The sequence below is a fragment of the Castor canadensis genome, chromosome 6, assembly GCF_047511655.1.
Source record: "Castor canadensis chromosome 6, mCasCan1.hap1v2, whole genome shotgun sequence".
NCBI classification, from domain to species: Eukaryota; Metazoa; Chordata; class Mammalia; order Rodentia; family Castoridae; genus Castor; species Castor canadensis.
The window spans coordinates 59425890-59444196 of NC_133391.1; the positions used below are offsets into that span (position 1 = coordinate 59425890).

The 18307-nt window shown below is 37.4% G+C and overlaps 1 long non-coding RNA gene across 1 annotated transcript in view; it reads right to left on the reverse strand.

The window, feature by feature from the left end:
* Window positions 1–462: 462 nt before the first annotated feature.
* The window catches only part of LOC141424114 (uncharacterized), a 196962-nt gene continuing 179117 nt past the window's right edge, over window positions 463–18307 (reverse strand). Inside the window, exon 4 of the long non-coding RNA XR_012448981.1 lies at window positions 463–1127. This is a non-coding gene — a long non-coding RNA (uncharacterized lncRNA). The remainder of the gene's footprint in view (window positions 1128–18307) is intronic.

Below are 18307 nucleotides of genomic sequence, written 5' to 3' on the forward strand. Positions count from 1 at the left end.
CTCCATCAAAAAGTTATTTTTATAACTTTTGACCAATCTATGGTATATATTAAGAAATATAACATCATATAGTATAAAGACAATAATCACTCATTTTTGTATTCCTTAAATAAACCTCTTATGGAGTGCCCTATGAAGCATCACTGATTTGATTCTTGAAATGATTCCAGGACTTTATTTTATTTATTTTTATTATTGTGCTGGGTGAGGGTGAACTGTGGCATTTATAAAGGTTCTTACAATGTATTAAATATATCATACTTGAATTCACCCCCTCAACTGCTCTCTTTCATCCCTTCCCCCAGCCCCGCCCCTGATTCTTGGAACAGCTTCAACAGGTTTCATTTTTGCATTTACATACATGTGTACACAGTATTTGCACTGTATTCATTTCATCCTCCTACCCCATTCCCTACATCCTACCCTCCCACCCCTCCCCCACAGCAGAACCTGTTGCGCCCTCCTGCTCTCTGATTTTGTAGAAGAAAAAACATAACAGATTAAAAAGAGAAACATTGTGTTTTTGCTAGTTGGAGATAAAGATAGCTACACAGGGAGTTCCTTGGAGTTCCTTGTATGTAAGTATCATTTGTGTGGTTTCCATGCATATATCTATTACAATCCCAATTGCCCAGGAGTTTATTTTAATGAAGGAGACCTTGGAAAGAAGTTCTACATTCTGGAATGTCAAGTACTCCTTTTGTTATATCCATCCAGTTTCCAAATATTAGCCCTGGACTTAACCTAGATAGTTTAGTGGCATGCAGATGACATGTACGGTAAGCGTTTCCTATTTGCGGATCTTTGACAGGTGGTTTTGACAAAGCAAGATGAAAAAGCGAGTCCATGTGTGCTTCTCAGTGGATGCAGAGAGGCTCGCAGTCGCTCCTGTGTTGTCATCAGTTATGTTGAAATTGTATGCAGCCTGACAGTTTGCAGTTTTTCTTCAACTTGCAGTCTTTGGAAGCATATCCTTGCAGATACCGGGGTCTACTGTACGTTGTTCAGAGAACTTGAATGTAGAAGAAACCCTTACTGGAGTGGTTGGAAGCTGCCCAGGAGGATGGGGGCACTTTGGACTCCATAGAGGCAATTGGCCAAACCTAGGATGTGCCTTGGTGTTTCTGCTAGGGAACAAAAATAAAATCAGAGCGCTAAATATGGTGTGCAACCATTTTCAAATTGCAAAATAGCACCGTGCATGCATAAAGCTTTCTAAAGTCTTACCATAATAACCTCATCCTTTAGGTAAAGTGGGCTAATTGAACAAGAATGGATCTTGTCTTCCTCATTAGTCATTCATTCTCTGTATCAAGCCAGGTTTGGGGGTATTGTCTATTTTTTCATCTCTACCTATTAATTAAAATTCTTTTGAACTCCATTTTCTCACAAGCATGGAATTGTGAACAATCCCACAAAACGTGGCTCCCTTTCATTGGTGACCTGAATATGGTATGCTTTTCCTTGTTACATATTTAGGTAAGTCTTTTCATTTCTGTAGTAGGTACACGTGAACCCACCTGACAATAATTTCACATGCATCTTCATGCACAGTGTTTTCCATCCCATTAACCTGCCTTCCTTTCCTGATTTCATCTTTCAGAAGACAAGATTGTGCATTTTGTCCATTGTGCACATCCTTTCCTCTTTATGTTGTGTAGTAAACAATTCCCCAAAAAGTGTATTTCTAATTTTAGTTATTTTTTCTTTATTAAAAGTTCCTATACTTTATATAGTCCTGAGGTTGTATTTTTTTTGAGTAAATACTATTTTGTTAAACACAATTCTGCATGTTTTCTTAATCTTTTCATTTTGAACATTTCATAGTATTCCAATGTACAAAGATACCACAACCTATTTAGATTTTTCACATTATGAACATCTGGAATGTTTCCTGTATTATTTCTACTCTGAACAATGTTTCTTCAATATTCTTGTGTATGTCTCCTATTGTACATGAACAAAGTTAATTTTGAGTATAAATTTAGGAGCAGAATTAGTCTCTAGTCAGATATGCAATGTTTGGCTTTAGAAGACAGTGATAAATTATTGAAAATTTTTGCATTTATCTATGCTCCTACATATTAGAGATTCTGTGTGTCTTACCACCTCTAACATTTGGTATTGTCAAAAAACTTGGGTTTTTCCTTTCCTTTTTTTCATACTGGGGATTTAACTCAGTGTATCGCTTTTGCTAGACAGGTACATACCACTTGAGACAAGTCACTGGCCCTTTTAGCTCTGGTTATTTATGAGATAAGGTGTCACTCTATGTCTGGGCTGGCCTGGATGATCCTCCTATTTATGCTTCCCCATACAGCTGGGATGACAGCTGTGTGCCACCACACCCAGTCATTAGGTGACATAGGATCTCAGGAATTATTTGCCCAGGCTTGACTTGAGCCACAATCCTTTAGAGCTTAGCCTCCAAATTAGCTATAATTAAAGGCAATGGAGCAATTATGCCTGGCATCAACAAAGGTATTTTGTAATAATTCTATTTTTGTTTCTTCTCAAGTAAAAATTCTTCATTTATATTTGTTATAATTTTTAAGTTGGGTTATTTCTGTATTTCTTACAAATTTGTCATTATTTAAAATTTTCTCTTGATACTATTCCTTTGTAGTTGTGACTATCTTCTCCCACTTAAAATTTGCCAATGAGTGTAACAAACAGCTTTCTTAGGGTCTTCTCTAATATGTTGTAATTAGGATTTAGAATTTTATTGTAAAAAGATTTGCATTTCATCTGAGTTATTCCTAGATGTCTAATCTTTTTTTCCTCATAGCATTATAAATGGTATTTTCACTTTAATTAATTTATTCTTCTCATTGTTTAGTCATGCATAAAATGAACTTGATTTTTTTACAATAAGATTACAAACCAAACTCCTGGCCAAATGTCCTTAAAAATGAGATTGTAGCTTCATTTGCTCATTTGAATTCTTTCAGGGAGGAGTTTTTCCTGTTTCCCAACATTCAAAAAGGGGTCTTTCCTTTTTGCAAGGTGGAAACAAGTACAAAACTCACTAGATTTTGTTTTATGAGCAATAGCTCTATAGAACACACTAGGAATGACAAAGTCACATTAATACCTCAAAATCCAGGACTCTGGAGTTGGAAACACCACACACTTCAGTTTTATTTTTGGCCAAGTATATTGGAAATTATAATAGAAAATATAAGAATTGTATTGCTAACTAACTCATTATCTGTAAATTCAGGAAAACAAGGAATGGAAATTTGATTTTTTTTCTATCCCACAGCCATGTTGACTCCTGATGAACAAAGTTCAATGTTTCCCCATTGATCTTGGCAGAAGCACCATTTATCAGTTATCAATCACCAATTCATCCATTTTATTCCCTACTCATTAAAATAGCTTCTTATGGGGAAGCAAAAGGAACAATGCAATATTTGTTATGTTTAATAAGGTCACACTCTTCCTTTTAAATAAGATGAATAGAGAAAATAAAATTTCTTTAGCTATGTCAATACTGACTTTCTCCAAAACTTGTGTGGTAGCTAGTTAGAGGGAAAAATAACAAAAGGGTAATGGTGGGGGGATGAATATGATTAACATATGAAATAACATGTATGAAAATGTCATAAAACCCATTGTTTTGTGCAATTAAAACACACTAATAAAAATTTTTTAAAAAATACGTGCAAAAATGTTCTAATCTCTCTTAAAGCTTATCTTACTCGAAAACTTAAATTACTCATTTGTGTTATTGCTTTAGTTTGTTTGGATAAAAATAGTCCCTTTGGAAACCACCCTATTTCTTCCTTCTCTGAGATCTATTTTATGTTAATAGCAAAATCAGGAAAAGTTGGAATTCTTTTCTGCCTTTTATGATCTATATAAATGTTGTTTGTTGCTCTGGTTTCTGCTCTGGTTCTTAGCATTTGAGACTGAATTTGATCTGGTTTGGCTCACAGCTGGTCTTCACTGCCCCCACCACCCCTACTCCGCCTGTGTTCAACCCTCCCAGTGCTCTTGGCTCAAGGCATTGGATACATTCCCTGACTGTCTTCCAACTCCCCTTCTAGCTCTGGTGGTACTCTATCTATAGTACTAGATATGCAGCTGGTTTATCCTCAGCTTAGCAATTCCTCGGGCACACTTCTTAGACAATTACTAGACTATTTCTGAGAATATTTTACATAATACAAGCAATTCGGGAGACAGATCAACTTCAAAATCTTTTACTTCAACCATTTACACTGCCAGTGCTTCTCGCAAAGATTGTATGAGGAAGACATAAGGTAATCTCCGGCAAAGACCCAGGTATAAAAGCTACTTCCTGCCTTAATGACTCTCGCTTGTCTATGAAATTTTTTCTTTTAAGATAATGGCTTGAGAAGAGAAATTACAGTGAGAAATTATCTAAAAATTTGCACAGGAAATGGTAGCTAAGGTAGGGAATCAGATCTCCTAAGTGGTGAGACTCCAGAAACCTCATTGAGATGCTGGAGCTACACTTAGGTAATTATGATTGTTCCTAGCCAAATAACCAGTCTATAATTGCACCTAACAGCCACAAAAATCCTGCTTGGCACAGCTAAGAAGGCATGTCCAGTCTCCTTCCCTAGGAAAAAAACCCCTGGCCACTTCTCTCTCTCTCTCTCTCTTTTTTTTTCTTTTCTTTCTTCTCCCAAACAATCAAACTCTGCAACATCCTGGACCCCTCAACCCACAGAAAGCCTCCCTGTGCCATGCTGCACTGAAAACAGCAGCACCATTTCTCCCCACCAGCTTACTCCAAAGCTGCCTGTGTGAAACTGCAAAAGAAACAGGTGAGCATCATACACCACACATGGCTCCCATGCCCATCAATCCAACCCTACTGAACAGCCCCTAAACAAAACAGAAAACCATAAACTGTAATCTAACACCAACATCAGAGATGGGAATGGAAGACTGAACCAGCTCTGGAGAACAGGGGTGGGGCAAAGAACTGAACTCTTAGTGCTAAATGCTCAGGGGTGGGTCAAGGAGCTGATCTCTCAGTGCAGAACTGTCAAGGGTGGGGCTAGGAGTGGAGCTCTCTATGCCGATCTCTCAGTGATGCACCATAAAGCAGTGAAGGCTGAGAATGGGGGCAGGCAGACAGGCCTACCTTCCAAGTCAAGGCAAGGGTGGATCCCAGAGCTGATCTCTGGGACAAAGGGCAGCATTCACAACTGAATTGCCCCACCTTGCTGGGGGAGGAGCTGACCAAACAGAGATGCAGCTGAAGGGCAACACAGCTGCCACCTGCAGAAAACAACTCTGACCACCCTGTATGAGCAGGCAGCCTAACCTCACCTCACAACTCCAACTAACCTTGTGGACAGAAGGTCCACTCACAAGACAGTCATCTGGTGAGACCACATCAGAGCTTCTGCTTGAACACCAATACCAGGATTGGACACATAAGGAATAACTCCAGAACTTTTACCAAAAGACTGAACTTTTTGTGGTTCAAAAGTTTGTGAGTTTTATTGCATTTCTTTTTTTCTTTCTTTCTTTTTCTTTTTTATTTCTGTATTATTAACCCCATCATCACTAGTCTCTTGTACCTATTCTAACCCTCTTCACTCTCCCTCCTTCTCCTTAATAAAATCCATTGTTCTCCCTCCCAACTACTCTTTCTGCCCCTTCTCATCTACTCTTTCCCCTGTCTTCACTTTCCCCTCCTATCCTCCCCGAACCTGTCACCACACTACCCCTCCCTCCTACATACTCACCACCTGCTGACTAGCCTACTGTTTCAACTGTACATAACCCCAGCCCCCTGCAATCACTGACACAAACACCTCCACTACAATAACAGAAATACACCCAAACACACACAAGAACCACTAAACCCAACAGCTCCTATACCTCTTAACCCAAACACCCCTTTTCCTGGTCCCCTTTCTTAGTGCCACCTTTACCAATCTCCAAAGTCTGTAACTAGCCTAAAAACCATTACCCCCCACTACCAATTCCAACTTCTATATACTACATCGACAACTGGTCTGGCATTGAACCTGTGAACTTGTTATTGCTAAATTACCCCTCCAGACCAGGGTCAGATAGAGCACATCAACCTAGCTAACAACCAAGTCAGCCACAACATAAAAATTAAATCAGGGAAATAAATCAGACAATCAAATCCACCAACTAGCCTACCAAAAATATAGTTGCACAGCTCTAAGTGGGCCAATGGGAAGAAGAAGAAGGGATGGAAGCCACTCACCTCAAAAAGATAATTCAATACAGGATTCAGTGGGAAATGAAGAAAATGGATACACAGTTTCTGACCTCAACAAAACAATGATAAATGTTTTGTGTGTAATGCACACAAAAAAACCCTCAAAGAAGAAATCTTTGAGAAATTCCCTGGAGAAGATATTAGACATGGTTAGCCAGAATGTACAAGATGCACTCAAGAAATTTCAAGACACCAAAAATAAAGAACATGAGATGACACAGAAACAAATAAAGGAACTCAAACAAGACTTCAACAAATATCAAAGTGAAACAAAGGACACTATAAAAAGAGAGATACATGAATTAAAAAGAACAACACAAATTAAAGAAGAGGAGTTGAACCAAGATATGGAAAATCTCAGAAGAATCAAACAGAAATCCTGGAAATAAAAACCCCCTAGAGTCAAACAAAAAACACAGTGGAAGGCCACTCCAGCAAAGTAGAACAAGTGGAAGACAGACTCTCAGAGCTCAAAGATAAAATAGAAATTAAAGAAAAAACAGAAGAAATCTTAGTCAAACAACTCAAGAGTTGTGAAAGGAATATGAAAGAACTCAGAGACTCCATCAAAAGACCAAACCTGAGAATCATGGGCATTGAAAAAGGAGAAGAGGTGCAACCTAAAGAGATATGTAACATATTCAATAAAATAATAATAGAAAATTTCCCAAATCTAGAGAAAGTTTTACCCATTGAAGTACAGGAAGGCTCCAGGACACCAAACAGACTTGACCAAAATAGAACCTTTCCACAGCATATTATCATTTAAGCAACAAGCATAGAGAACAGAGAAAGAATATTGAAGGCTGTAAGAGAGAAAAAACAAATAACACATAAAGGTAAACCCATCAAAATACCAGCAGATTTCTCAATGGAAACCCTAAAAACAAGAAGGGCATGGAGTAAGATATTTCAGCCACTGAATGAAAAATAACTTCAACCCTAGGATACTCTACCCAGCAAAACTATCATTCAAAATTGACAGAGCAATAAAAATCTTCCATGTTAAATAGAAACTAAAACAGTATATGACTACCAAGCCACCACTACAGAAGATTCTGCAAGGAATTCTGCACTCAGAAGATGAAAGCAAACAAAATCATGAGAAGACAGGAAGCATCAAACCACAGGAGAAGAAAAGACAAACAATGAGAGAGTAGCATAAATTTGACTGCATATGATCAAATCCTTAAACAGCAAAAACAACTAAATGGCAGGAATCACCACGTATCTATCAATATTAACATTGAATGTTAACAGACTCAATCCCCCATCAAAAGACACTGTTTGGAAAACTGGATTAAAAAGGAAGATCCAACAATCTGTGGTTTATAAGAGACTCATCTTATTGACAGAAATAAACACTGGTTTAGTGTGAAAGGCTAGAAGAAGATTTACTAATCAATGGCCTCTGAAAACAGGCAGGAGTAGCAATACTTATATCAGACAAAGTAGACTTCAAATTTACATTGGTCAAACAAAATAAAGAAGGACAATTCATACTAATGAAAAGGGAAATACATCAACAGGAAATAGCAATTATCAACCTATATGCACCCAACATCAGTGCACCCAATTTCATCAAACATACACTAAAGGACTTAAAAGCACAGATAGACTCCAACATGGTGGTAGCGGGAGACTTTAATACCCATCTACCATCAATAGATAGGTCATCCAAACAAAAAAATCAACAAAGAAATCCTAGAAGAAAATGGCACCATAAATCAAACGGACCTAACTGATGTCTACAGAATATTTCATCCAACAACACAACATACATTTTTCTCAGCAGCCCATGGAACTTTTTCCAAAATAGATAATATCTTATGGCACAAAGCAAGCCCCACCAAATATAAGAAAATTGAATTAACCCCCTACATTCTATCTGATCAAGATGCATTAAACTAGACCTCAGCAATAAAAATAACAGCAGAAAACACATAAATAATTGGTAGCTGAATAACACATTTCTCAACCATCAGTGTGTCATAGAATAAATAAGAGAGGAAATCAAAAGGTTTCTGGAAGCTAATGAAAATGAAAACACCACTTAACAGAACCTATGGGACACAGCAAAGGCTATGGAAATCTTAGAGCCATGAGTGTGTATATTAAAAGGATAGAAAGATCTCAAACAACCTAATCCTACATCTCAAACTCCTAGAAAAACAAGAACAAGCAAAACCCAAAACGAACAGAAGAGAAATAATAAAAATAAGGGCCAAAATTAATGAAATAGTGCCCAAAAAACCATACAAAGAATCAATGAAGAAAGGGTTGGTTCTTTGAAAAAATAAACAAGATTTACAAGCCCTTGGTAAATCTGGCTAAAATGAGGAAGGAAAAGACCCAAATTAGTAAAGTCAAAAGTAAAAAAGGGGAGATAACAACAAATACCAAGGAAATCCTGGAGTCATCACGGACTACTTTGAGAACCTATGTTGCAATAAATTTGAAAATCTTGAAGAAATGGAAAAACTTCTAGATACTTATGAACATCCAAACCTGAACCAAGAAGATATTAACCACCTACATAGATCCAAAACAGGTAATAAAGTTGAAGCAGCAATAAAGAGTCTCCCCCTCAAAAATGTCCAGGACCTAACGGACAGCTGCATTCTACCAGATCTTCAAGAAGAATGCCAACACTCCTTAAAATTTTCCACAAAATAGAAAGGGAAGGAACACTTTTTTTTTTTGATGGAATCTATGATGTATTATTTATTTATTTTTCTTTTATTATTCATATGTGCATACAAGGCTTGGGTCATTTCTCCCCCCTGCCCCCACCCCCTCCCTTACCACCCACTCCGCCCCCTCCCTCTCCCCCCCACCCCCTCAGTACCCAGCAGAAACTATTTTGCCCTTATTTCTAATTTTGTTGTAGAAAGAGTATAAGCAATAATAGGAAGGAACAAGGGTTTTTGCTGGTTGAGATAAGGATAGCTATACAGGGAATTGACACACATTAATTTCCTGTGTGTGTGTGTTACCTTCTAGGTTAATTCTTTTTGATCTCACCTTTTCTCTAGTTCCTGGTTCCCTTTTCCTATTGGCCTCAGTTGCTTTTAAGGTATCTGCTTTAGTTTCTCTGTGTTAAGGGCAACAAATGCTAGCTAATTTTTTATGTGTCTTACCTATCCTCATACCTCCCTTGTGTGCTCTCGCTTTTATCATGTGCTCAAAGTCCAATCCCATTGTTGTGTTTGCCCTTGATCTAATGTCCACATATGAGGGAGAACATACAATTTTTGGTCTTTTGGGCCAGGCTAACCTCACTCAGAATGATGTTCTCCAATTCCATCCATTTACCAGCAAATGATAACATTTCGTTCTTCTTCATGGCTGCATAAAATTCCATTGTGTATAGATACCACATTTTCTTAATCCATTCGTCAGTGGTGGGGCATCTTGGCTGTTTCCATAACTTGGCTATTGTGAATAGTGCCGCAATAAACATGGGTGTGCAGGTGCCTCTGGAGTAACCTGTGTCACGGTCTTTTGGGTATATCCCCAAGAGTGGTATTGCTGGATCAAATGGTAGAAGGAACACTTCTTAACCCATTTTATGACGTCAGCATTATAGTCATCCCAAAATCAGACAAGGACACATCCAAAAACAAGAACTGCAGGCCAATCTCCTTAGCGAACATCCTTGCAAAAATCCTCATAAAATAATGGTAAACCAAATCCAACAATATATAAGAAAGAATATTGACCATAAACAAGTCAGCTTCATCCCAGGGATGCAGGGATTTTTCAACGTACATAAATCAATAAATGTAATATGGAGTATTAACAAAAGCAAAGACAAAAACCACTTGATCATCTCAATAGATGCATAAGAAATCTTTGATAAGATTCAACACGACTTCATGATAAAAGCTCTAAGAAATCTAGGAATAGAAGGAATGTACCTCAACATTATAAAGGCTATACATGACAAAACTACAGCCAACATTAAACTAATGGGGAAAAACTGAAACCATTTCCCCTAAAGTCAGGAATGAGACAAGGATACCCACTCTCCCCACTCCTGTTCAACATAGTCCTGAAATTCATAGCAAGAGCAATAAGGCCAGAAGAAAAAAGAGGACTACAACTAGGCAAAGAAATAGTCAAAGTATCTCTATTTGCAGACAACATGATCATATACCTCAAAGACCCAAAAAACTCCACCCAAAAACTCTAGACACCATAAACAGCTTCAGCAATATAGCAGGATACAAAATCAACTTTCATAAATCAGTAGCCTTTCTGTACACCAACAATGAGCAAATTGAGAAAGAATATAGGAAAACAATTTCATTTACAATAGCCTCAAAAAATAATCAAATACCTAGGAGTAAACTTAACAAAGGATGCAAATGACCTCTATAATGAGAACTACAAACTACTGAAAAAAGAGATCAAGGCAGACTACAGAAGATGGAAAGATCTCCCATGTTCATGGATTGGAAAAATCTACATTTTCAATGCAATTCCCATCAAAATCCCAATACTATTCATCACAGAGATTGAAAAATCTACCCTAAAGTTCATTTGGAAACACAAAACACTGCAAATATCCAAGACAATACTGATCAAAAAGAGCAATGTTGGAGGTATCACAATACCCAACTTCAAACTATACTACAGAGCCATAGCAATAAAAACAACATAGTACTGGCAGAAAAACAAATATGAAGATGAGTGGAACAGAATAGAGGACCTGGATATGAATCCACAAAACTATGCCCACCTTATTTTTGACAAAGGTGCCAAAAACATACAATGGAGAAAGGACAGCCTTTTCAACAAATGTTGCTGGGAAAAGTGGTTATCTGCCTACAGAAAACTGGAGCTAGGTCCGTGTCTATCACCTTGTGCTATTATCAACTCAAAATGGATCAAGGACCTTAACATTAGACCCCAAACTCTGAAGTTAGTACAAGAAAGAGGAGGGAATACTCTGGAAGCAATAGGTATAGGCAAGGACTTCCGGAGTAGAACTCCAGCAGCCTAGCAACTAAGGAAAAAGATGTACATGACATTAAAAACTAAAAAGTACATGAAATTAAAAAGCTCCTGTACAAAAAAAGAAATGGTATCTAAATTGAAGAAATCCCCACAGAAAACAATAAAGAAATGGGCAACTGAACTAAACATAACTTTTTCTAAGGAAAAAACCCAAATTACCAAAAAACACATGAAAACGTGCTCACCATCCCTGGCCATAAAGAAAATACAAATCAAAACCACACTAAGATTCAACCTCACCTGTTAGAATGGCTATCATCAAAAACACCACCAACAGGTGTTGGTAAGGATGTGGGAAAAAGGAACCCTTATATGCTGCTGGTGGAAAAGCAGGCTAGTACAACCATTTGGAAAACAATATGGAGGCTTCTTAAAAAACTAAACATAGATCTGCTGTATGATCCAGCAATACTGCTCCTAGGGATATACCCAAAGGAATGTGACTCAAGTTATTACAAAGGCACTTGCACACTCATTGTAAATAGTTTATTGCAGCACTCTTTGCAATAGCCAAGTTATGGAAACAGCCAAGATGCCCCACAACTGATGAATAGATCAAGAAAATGTGGCATTTATACACAATGAAATTTTACTCAGCCACAAAGAGGAATGAAATTTTGTCATTCACAAGTAAATGATGGATCTAGAGAACATTATCTTAAGCAAAGTTAGCCAGTCTCAGAAGGCCAAAAATCTCATGTTCTCTCTCATCTGCAGATTATAGACCTAAAACAAATGCAGTAATATTATTGAACATGGGTCACACACTAAGGGGAGAACATATATAGGAGAAATAGGGAAAGGAAAGGAAACCTAAAACTTAAATGTGATTGATGTGCTTACTGTAGAGGAGCGAATATAGTAATCTTAAATTGGCAGGCCACTATGGGAAGGTGACTGGGAAGTAGAGAAGAAGTGTGGTAGAGGTGAACCAATGTGGGTTGCAGTACACGTGCATGGAAGCAACACTAGGAATCTCTTTGTACAGATATATTTATGTCAAACTAGCAAAACATATCTGTCTTATTATCTGTTATGTTTTCTCTTCAACAAAATCCTAGAACAAGAGGACGGAACAGGTCCTAAGTGAGGGGGTGGGGGTGGGGGGGTGGTATAAATAATGTATACACATGTAAATAAATGTAAAAATATAAAATAAAAGGAGATTAAAAAAAATTGCACACTAGTCTTCCTCCCATTGTTTCTACAATTCTTGGGTCAAAGTGTGTGAGATTCTTGGCTTCTTTTCTCAAATGCTTGCCCTTACACAAAACTGTGTAGTTTAGCTTTTGAACTTTTGCCTTTTGTCTAATAAAAGAAGTTTTTTAACTCCTTCTCAATACAACACTATTAATTACAGGACTACTCCCTATCTACATCTCTCTCTTACAGTCTAATTCTTCTTTTCACAAAGCAAAGGAGACAAAATCCCAGCTCATTTTCTAAAGGAGTGCTCACACTAACCAAGGTGATGTGTAGCTCATGGCATGATTTGGGTCCCATGGTGTGGCCGTGGGTCCACGGATGTCGCTATGGTTTGGATATAGTTTAGCTGTGTTAACTCAAACATCTATGTGATTAGAGTGTGGTGGTGGGCCTTTAAGAAGTTAGCTTACATTATTTTTTTTTTCATTTTTAACCAGTCAATTAATCTTCAACTATTAGTATTTTTTAAGATTAGAGTCTTATTGATTTGTTTACCCATATTGCATCATTATCTGATCATATAATAGCCAATAGAAGTCCAATATACATTACAATAAATAGCACTGAAACTAAAACACTAAAGTTTTGATGTGTTTTTGTTGTTTACCTTGTTAATATTTTGTTATGTTTTTTAGATGCCATGATTATTTAAATGTCAAGCTTTATTTATTCTTAGATCAGAGCATATGATCCAAACATGAACTGTGAGTGTTGGCAGGGAATTAATATTCCTAACTTTAAAAAAAAACATAGACATCAAGTAGAATGAGCCATTTCCGTGCAGTAATGAAATGAGGTAGAGCACTCTATTTTCTAGATGTCTGGGAGGGTTAGAGCTGAAGTAAAATGAATAGCACACCTTAACTACAAATATTAGGAAGTATTCATAGCAGCCACTTCTAACATAGGATGCTGGAATGTTCACCTGCCATCCTCATTGCCAAGTGTGAAGTACTCTAGTGAATGACTTTTTTAAAAAAAAATCTTTATCTATAAAATCAAAGAAAGCTCCAGCCATCAATTCACTTATTTACATTCAATCTAGAATTACAAGCCAGTCTGCTTTTGAAAATGAGTTTTGTCTAGCATTTTTCCCCTGAGTACAGTCTTAACAAAAAGTAAAAAAATGCTCACATATTGCTTTATATAGACTCTTTTTTCTCAGAATTTCAAATGATTCTGAAAAGAAAATAAGTTTATAAAAGGCCCATCTACAATAACACCAAAGCCATATTTTTTCCTTTTAAAAGAGAAAAAGATCTGAAATGTCTTCCAAGTCATTCCAGTGCATATTGCTTGAACATTTTAAGTACTATTGGGATATGGATCTCAAAGCATAGATCAATGTTGGGAAAATTAAAATCACTTTGTAGAAATTTAGAATTACTGTAAATTATGGACTTCCTTTCTTGTGCATGAAATAACAAGCAGGAGAAGCCACACTGCCCACATTGGCCCAACACCAACACATGTTTCAGGAAAATCTATCCCTTTTTGAAGTCCATATTTTTTCTTTCTCATTTCTCTGTGGCTGAGCCCCTCTTCAAGCTTTTGGAGTTTCTTTCACACTAGGATTATCCATTGAGTAACAAATTTCTGCTTAGTTCACAGCTGATCTCCCAGCAAATTAAAAGATAATGAAAGAAAAAAGAGGAATAAAGGAAGGAAAGAAATAATAAGAAGGGGAGAAAAAACTTCCTCCATTTTAATGGTTTTATTGTTATTGTGGAGAATCAAGTAACATTTATAACAGAAATTAAGATTTGGTATTAAAATGTTATAAAAATTAAGATCTTAGATTCCTCATTTTAATTATTTCTTCCTAGTATTTTTTTAGTCATTCTTGAAATCCTGGAATTACCTGCAAGACCATTGACAACCTAAGTAATTGCTATTTATAGGCATCAGCCAAGCAGAACAGATGCCAGGTGTAAAACACTGGATTGTTGCTTGGTATATGCAGACCTAAATGACCCGCAGGTTTTCTTACACACTTCTCTTCAGGTATGGGTGAGATTCACCTTCATGTGTACTTCTTATTCTAAGAAAAAGTCAATTTTCTCATGTTAAAATAAGGTTTAAACTGACCTCATGCTGGGTATTAATAAATATTTGTATTTTGTTCTCAGCCTATACAATCTATTTTTCAAATTGTCTTCTTATCTATATACTTTATGAAACCAGAGGTTTTTTTCCTTTTCTTTCTGAAGCTTTAGAAAGGATTTATTTTAGTGTAACAGGATAAGTAGGAGAAGTATGTGTGTGGGAGGGAAATTTTCTGCTCCTCACACAGGAAATGGAATAAAGACTCAAAATGGTGGTTCTTATTTGTAGTCTTATACTTCTGAGCTGGGCAACACACTGGGTATGTCCTCTAGCAACCCCCCCCCCCAATAAGGGCTCATTAGACAATGGATCTGAGTGGCTAAGATGAGTGCAGTTTATTATAAACATGGAGATGTGATGTAGGGATCTACATGTTATTCTAAACTCAGAAATAACACAGAAGTTTCAGGACTTCCCTTTGCCAGATTTTTGTCTCTTTTTCCATTAGTGGAAGAAGTGCAATTTCTTAAGAAGGCAGATGCAGGTGAGCCCTTTGCATTAGCATTCAGAGAGGAAGACAGGTACAGTTGGCCACTTGGTATCTTCCTAGTCTTGTAACTTAAAAATCTAAAAGGAGATGGGAGGGGAGCTAACTGCTCAGGTTTTTCAGTTTTTACTTCCTTGTTTTAATGTCTGGCTCTTTTAATACTTATTGAAAACATTAAATAAAATTTTCTTGTCTCCTCATCTTTTCTGTCACACTTTCTCCCTTAATTACTTTGGTTCCTTTTAATGTTAAAAGGGACTTAGAGGGTCAAAAGTCTATTTTCTATTGCTTCTTGCTGCTGAGAGTAGAATGCTGGCCCTTCGTAGAAAGGGAACCAAGTGGTTTCCTTCTCTTAGTTAGGAAATTCAGTTGGCAGGAAACTCAGCTGATAGGCTACCATGATCAGGACCAAAAGGAACCAAGATGTTCTTTTACTAAAGGAGGATTCAAACAAAAATTAGTGAAAACCATCCTTTTAAAATAAACAATATTTCCTATTAAGATAAAATTAACAGGCTTCTTAAGAATCATAAAAACATTAAGGAAATGTAGTCTACAGATTTTTTTTGAACCCACATGCCAAGAATGTAAGGACATAGGAGAGTGTTGAGAGCCTGAAGGCATATGCTATTGTGCAGTTTTAGCTTCAAGTCCAGTAAGCCTCAAAGTTGGATGGGGACTTTTTGATGATTTAGTACTAAAATTGAGATGTAAATTTCATTGCTAACTGGTACTTTAAGCATAATATCTTACAAAAAGTAGAAAAGGACAATATCTTTGTCTTTAAGGAAGTTTAATTTAGAAAAACAGCTATACTCCCACAAAAATACTTATAAAGGTTTAGAAAGTCTTCACCATTTTGTGAGATGATCTAACTGCTCCAAACTTAGAAGATTAATTTTCTGAACTCTTCAAGATTAACACAAGCTGCAAACAGTATGAAGACTGTGATTACCAACCAACTATCTCAGTAATAGTTGTTTATCTTTTGATGCATGCGATAGAATCACAACTCAAATCACTCAAAGGAGAAGCAAAGGGGAAATCTATTTTTCTTAGTAGCTGAGAAGAATACTAGAGAATAGTGGAGCAGCCCACAAAGCCAAAGGGGTAAAACAGTGGGATCAGGGCCTCAGAGCCTGACACAGTGCTCAGCAGTACCAGGAGTCTATCTCTAACCTCTAAGATCCAAGAGGATGGGAATCCTTCCTTCCACAGTCAATGCAAAAATTATGGAATAGACTCCAGTTAGCTAAGCCTGCATTACCCATATGCACTACAATAGGGTTGTGAAGCACAGAAATAGCACTTCAGGAATACCTGAAATAAAAGACAGGTTTCCTGAGGTGGGTGGAGTGCCCTTGCAAGAAAAAGGGTAATTCAATAGTATATGTGGGAGGACCAAGGTGCCTAGAGGCACACAAGCATGCAGCAGGGACCACAATTAGTTCGGTTAATTCACTACTGACTCTCCTGTGTAAGCCGTTTGCAGTGTGAGCAGGCATGGAATATGTCATGTGAGTGGATCACCCAGTAGAAGACTGAGGTGTGGTGAGCTAGAAAGAGGGCCATATGGTAAGATGTTCTGGACGATATTCTTTTGTTCTTTTCAAACTGACAGCAGCAAAGAAAACTCCCACCTCTCAGTGAGGAGATTTCCCAGTGAGTAGAATCAATAGGAATAGACCCAAGATTTTTTATACACAAATTACAAAATAGTGCCCTGTGTATACCAGGAATGAATGAATGAGGTTGTAGGTTTTTTGTTGGAATCCTTCATTCAGCTATGTTTTTTGGCACTGTATACCTCCCTGAGTGGAGAAGTATATTTTCTAAAAACAGATTCTACTATCCACCCTAAAGGACCAGACTTTTTCTTTCTTATAATAAAGTTTATTAAGAAAGGAATTTAGTAAAGGATAAAAGTAAGGATAAATGGAAAAAAGGGAGAAATATTTCCTGCTCTCCATGCAGGAAGTGGGAGCAGAGACTCTCCTAATAGGCCATCTTCGTCTCCAATTCCATGTGTACGTTGTACTACTTATGCACATAACATGGTAGAGGGAGCAAAAATGAAGAAGTTTCCATCCTACAGAAACTTGCAGTCTCAGCCAAGCATGGCAGCTCATGTCTGTAATCCAACCTATAGGGGAGGGAGGCTGAGGCAGGAGGATCATGAGTTTGAGGCCAGCCTATGCACATACAAACAAAAGGGCTATGGGTGTGGCTTCAGTGTTAGGGTGCTTACCTGCATAGCATGCACAAGGTGCTGTCAACCTCATAATTTTACATGGCAGCCTTCCAACCTCCACTGGCAGAACATTTAGGAGGCAGCACAGAAATGTTAACCAAATGTGTGTGTGTGTGTGCGTGTGTGTGTGTGTGCAGGGACTACACATGGTAGCTTTTAAAAAGAGAAAAGGGGAAGCTAGAGGTAGGAAGCAGAAAGTGTGCCTCCTAAAGTAAAATCTTGGAGAGATGCTGGAGATACACCTTACAGGAAAAACCGCTGAGAAGAGACAAAACGTTGACCCCTCCACACCTCCAGCCTGCTCATAGCATCCCCACTTCACATTAAACGGAGAAACCAGGAGGGCCCCCGGGCAGTCGCCAGATACCCATGGCCAGACGGATTGGGAAGACACGGACCACAAGGTGAGCTAAGTTGTATGCAGGTTTTGTTTTGTTTGGTTTGGTTTGGTTTGATTTGATTTGGTTTGGTTTTTTTCCCCTTTGATGAGACAATGACAGAACTACTTCTGAGACATCATCTCCAGGATTAGAGGCTGAGGGATGAAAACCAAAATTATTAAGATGAAACTTTATTGCATTTGAACTTGGAGATTTTTTAAATTTTATTTATTTATTTATTTATTTATTTATTTATTTATTTATTTATCTCAATCCTCTCTCTGTCTCTCTAATGCCTGTTCAGCTTACTGTTGATCAGTACACTATCTCTCCCTGTTTATGTCTTTGAAACTTTTTTGTTTGGTTGTTTGGTTTGGTTTTTTGCGTATGTTTACTTGTTTTTCCCTCTTTCTTTAATGTCTTTGCTTTCCCTCTCCTCTCCCCCTTCCATTCTAAACATAATCATTGTTATTATTACAAGCCAGAAAATACTTAATTGCACACAGTACAGGGACAATAACAACACCAAGGAAAATGACAGTAAGACAAAAAAGCCAGGGAAAACAGTTCCCCTACAGCAAAAAATTAGTACAGGAACCAGAGGGAAATGAAAA